The sequence below is a fragment of the Apium graveolens genome, chromosome 1, assembly GCF_009905375.1.
Source record: "Apium graveolens cultivar Ventura chromosome 1, ASM990537v1, whole genome shotgun sequence".
Lineage (NCBI taxonomy): Eukaryota > Viridiplantae > Streptophyta > Magnoliopsida > Apiales > Apiaceae > Apium > Apium graveolens.
Window position 1 is genome coordinate 26,269,170 of NC_133647.1, and position 5,074 is coordinate 26,274,243.

Here is a 5,074-nt window from a genome sequence, read left to right on the forward strand (position 1 = left end):
AAAGGAAACCGAGTCTTAAACACGTTAAGATTTGGGGATGTCCAGCTTATGTCAAGAAAGTTGACCCAGATAAGCTGGAATCTCGATCCGTAAAATGTAATTTTGTGGGATATCCTAAAGAGACTTTAGGGTATTACTTTTACACCGATCATAGGGTGTTTGTATCCAGACATGCTATCTTCTTGGAAAAGCAGTTTATCCTTGAAGGAAATAGTGGGAGCAAGATTGAACTTGATGAAGTTCAAGAAGCACAAACTACTACGGTTCAAGTGGAAACACCTATTCAGACTGAACAACCTTCTGTGGAACAGCCCATTCGTAGGATAGGGAGAGTGTCTCGCCAACCTGAGAGGTATTATGGCCTTGTCATTGAGAATGACAATGAGTTGTCAATCATTGATGATGACGACCCTAAGATCTATAATGAGGCTATGAGTAGTGTTGACTCAGAAAAATGGCAAAGTGCCATGAAATCCGAAATGGAATATATGTATACCAACCAAGTATGGACTTTGGTTGAAGCACCTGAGGGTGTGAAGCCTATTGAGTGCAAATGGATATACAAAAGAAAGATTGGAGCAGATGGCCAGGTGGAGACCTATAAGGCCATGCTCGTGGCAAAAGGATTCAAACAAAGGCAAGGGATTGACTTTGATGAAACTTTTTCACCTGTAGCCCTGTTAAAATCAATTCGGATTTTGCTTGCGATTGCTGCTTACTACGACTATGAGATCTGGAAAATGGACGTGAAAACAACCTTCCTTAATGGGAAACTTGAAGAGGAAGTGTATATGACACAGCCAGAGGGTTTTCTTTCCAAGGGAAGTGTAATAACCCCAAAAATTTTGAACTTTTTGTAACACTTATGAATAGTGATTTTGTTGATTATGCTGAATAGGAAAACATTTCATGCCACACTATGTAGGGGTTCTTTTATTGATATTCTGAGATCTTATTAGTACTCTATATGGTATATAAGTGTATGTAAAGATCGTCAGAATCCAAATTCGAACACTTTGATTTTTCCCAAAAACCCACCAAATACAGAAAGAATTAAGTATAAGGTAGCATGATTAAAAGAATTTTAATTCAAGGATTATAAGAGAGGATCAGAAAAGGAATATAAAATATTGAGAAAGGTTTAAGGGAACCTAAGTAATGAGATCCCGGGTATGATCCCTCAAACGATAAACGAGTCGTAAAACAATTAAACGACAGGTAATGCAAGAGAGATTAGTGCAAGGATTAAGGATGATAATCAAGCAACTAAGCAAGGATTAGCATGAAAGATGCCTCAACCACCAAGTGATGACAAGTGGCAAAAGATGAAGTCACTAGGGTGATGTCATGCTTAGTCATACTCCACTCACTTTAATCAACCAACATATCATCCAAATATCCCATTAACTTCATTTTTCCACCACAAATACATTCAACAATTAACAAACCCTCCCAAGAACATTGCTCTCGGCTTCTTCACTATTTTCAAGAAGAAAAATTCAAAAAATCAAGATCCAACCTTTGTTAATTTGCAAGGTAATTACCCAAGGTTCCTTATGATTAGTTATGGCTATCCTAGAAGTTTAAGCCTCCAATTCTTCATGAATCTCTTCCAATAAATCAAGGAAGAAGATGATGAATAGTGTTTTCAAGATTACTAACTTTATTTTCTTTGATTTCCTTTAAGATCCAAGCATTCCTAAGCTATCTCAAGGCTTCTTAAGGCTTCCTAGCTACTCTAATCACTCCAAGGAAGGTATAACCCCTCCAAACCCTAGCTTTACTTTGAGTATTAGGTTTGGTTTTGTTGATTATAGTTCATGAGAGCATGATTGATAAGTGGCATTTTATACCACTTAGAACGTCTTAAAATGGCTTAAATTGGTGTCTTGAAATCAAGTATTTTGTGTATTTGATGCGTTTTTCTAGTGTTTATGCATTTCAGGGTATTAGTTGCATTTCGGAGGAGGAATCATCAAGAATAAGCCTTGGCATGTGTTCACCATTGCGAGAGGAAAAGAACGGGCAGATTACGGCGAAGAAACGGAGCAAACATGGAATTTTTCCAGAAGGGTCCTGCGCGCCCGCGCAGCAATGCTGAGCGGCCGCGCAGCAGCCTTGCGCGCCCGCGCAGAAATGCTGAGCGGCCGCGCAGGGTCGGGGAAAAAGCTAAATTATTTTAGACTTCTACTTCTGTTTGGCTTCCAACTTCTATGTAATCTGAGTTTTATGGGACTATTATATAAGTAGATTTGAGACGTTTTCATAGAGAATATGAAAGAGATTATGTTTTAGATTGTGTTTTGCGCAAGAAGTGAAGGAGATAAGGAAGAAGACCGATTTAGCACACAGCAGCGAAGAGGAAGCATATATTCTTGTGATTCTTGTTTTGTTGTAACGTTGGATGCTAGTTTTCTTGCTTTGACTTATTTACTCTTGTGACGTACTCTGTTTTAATATAATTAGTTTAGTTATTATTTTCTTGTGTCGTTTATCATGATTTCATATGAACCCATGATGGCGATAAGTTCTATTATGGGCTAATCATGATCATGGGGTTGCAACGGATTTATTATGAAATTCTTTAGTTAATTGTTTAATACTTTAGTATGTGATGATTGCATGATATCTAGTATTGGTTGTGCGTATTCGTCTTATGTGCGTCGCGAACATATAAGATAGGGTGTTAATCTCTTGTGAAGCGACGGTGGATCTTGAGATTTAGAACTTGCCATGCTAGCATAGGTTCATGTACATTGTGCATGATTAGTGGGTAACTCTAACAGTTTTATTTGCCTTATGTAATCAAAAGGAATAACTTGTGCTTAAATCGTTGTGTTGTCAATTTCTGTAGACATATAGGAACTCAACATAATTGATGACTATTCAACTTCTATCTTAATTGTGGATGCTTGGTAGAATGGTATTAGTACAATGAAAGTTGGCTTTTATCAGTTTCGTGTTATTCAATTAATATCATCACTGTCACATGCTAAAGGTAGTAACAATGGCTATAGAAGGAAGTAATAATGAAGTTGTGATCTCATGAGTGTTTTATTATTGATAAATTGAAGTGTTAGTTAAGTGGTTAATTAAGTAGTTAATTATAGTTAATATTTAATCAACAATTTTAAGTGTTATCTTAACATTGAGAAGTAATCATACATTGGTGAGTGAGTTTAATTAGACAATAACTTAGTCTGAGTCTCTGAGGGAACGAACTAGAAAGTATTCTATATTACTTGCGAACGCGTATACTTGCGTGAATATTAGTGCGTGATTTCGCCCTAACAAGTTTTTGGCGCCGCTACCGGGGACTCGGCGTATTTGTTTAGTTTATGTACTTACCATCATTGGTCATTAGGACTCAGTGATTAGGACGTAGTAGTTAATTACTCTTTTCGGTCGTGTTTCAGGTACTTTAGCAAGCGTTTATGCAAACTCGTTCTCGTGCTCGCAAGAGGACCTTAGATACAGCTGAGGAGAAAGACGAAGTTCTTGATACTCCGGAGAAGTTAGATTTTGAGGATTCGGATTCAGGAACTGAGCAGAAAGAACCAGTAAACATGGGAGATCGTATTGTTCAAGCTGATCCAGCTCTTATGGATTTTTCTCGGCCTAAAATTGATGACATTCAGTCAAGCATCCTTCATCCGGCTATTCAAGCTAACACCTTTGAAATCAAGCCGGGCACTATTCAGATGGTGCAGAATTCTGTTTCTTTTGGAGGAGCGGCAACTGAAGACCCCAACATACACATAAGGAATTTTGTCGAGATCTGCAGCACTTTTAAGTATAGTGGCGTGACTGATAAGGCTATCAAGTTGAGACTTTTCCCATTCTCACTGAGGGATAAGGCTAAAGACTGGTTACATTCTGAACCAGCTGGGTCCATCACTACGTGGCAAGATCTTGCGCAAAAGTTTCTGGTGAAGTTTTATCCAATGGCAAAGACTGCTGCTATGAGGAGTGCTCTTACTCAGTTTGTGCAGCAACCTACAGAATCTATGTGCGAGGCTTGGGAACGCTACAAGGAAATGTTGAGAAAATGTCCACATCATGGAATGCCGGATTGGATGGTAATCACTGGTTTTTATAATGGTTTGGGGGCCCAATCTCGGCCCATGCTCGATGCAGCAGCTGGAGGCGCCTTATGGGCTAAAAGTTATACTGAGGCGTATAATCTTATCAAAACGATGGCTGCAAATGAGCATCAAAACCCAACTCAGAGGATGACGTCAGGCAAGGTAGCAGGTATTCTGGAAGTTGATGCAGCCACCGCTATTGCAGCCCAGCTCCAAGCGCTATCAATGAAGGTTGATTCTTTGGCTACGTATGGAGTTAATCAAATAGCTATGGTTTGTGAGCTTTGTGCAGGTTCTCATGCTACGGATCAGTGTTCTCTTGTTAATGAATCTGTTCAGTATGTGAATAATTATCAGCGACAACAGCAGCCTGTGCCAGCAACCTATCATCCTAACAACAGAAATCATCCAAATTTCAGCTGGGGGAATAATCAGAATGCTATTCAGCCACCATATCAGCAAGGAGTGAGTAAACAGTTTAACCCACCTGGATTCCAGCAACCACAGCAGTATGCTACAAGGCAATCATATCCTCAACAGGGAAGTGCAGCTGCACCTACTAGTGCTGATTTTGAGGAACTTAAGCTGTTGTGCAAGAGTCAGGCGGTTTCTATCAAGACCTTGGAAAATCAAATCGGTCAATTAGCCAATGCAGTGCTCAATCGTCAACCTGGCACTCTTCCCAGTGACACGGAAGTACCAGGCAGGAAGGAAGCTAAAGAGCAAGTCAAGGCTATTACCTTAAGGTCTGGAAAAGTAGCTGATGCTGAAAAGGCAAAAGAAGTCGAAGCTGAAGTTAGAGATGAAAAATCTAAGCAAAAGGAGAAAGTGGCGGAACCAAGGAAGACTACTGTTGAACACACTCTGCCTGAGGCTAATACAGGGGAGAAACAGCTCTATCCTCCACCACCTTTTCCTAAGAGATTGCAGCAACAAAAGCTGGATAGACAGTTCGGGAAGTTTCTGGAGGTGTTCAAGAAACTTCACAT

General features: G+C 39.6%; 1 non-coding gene across 1 annotated transcript; it reads right to left on the minus strand.

The window, feature by feature from the left end:
* Window positions 1–3,959: 3,959 nt before the first annotated feature.
* On the minus strand, window positions 3,960–4,066 carry LOC141683924 (small nucleolar RNA R71). The gene has a single exon (XR_012560496.1). It is a non-coding gene; the product is annotated as a small nucleolar RNA R71 (small nucleolar RNA).
* Window positions 4,067–5,074: the final 1,008 nt, after the last annotated feature.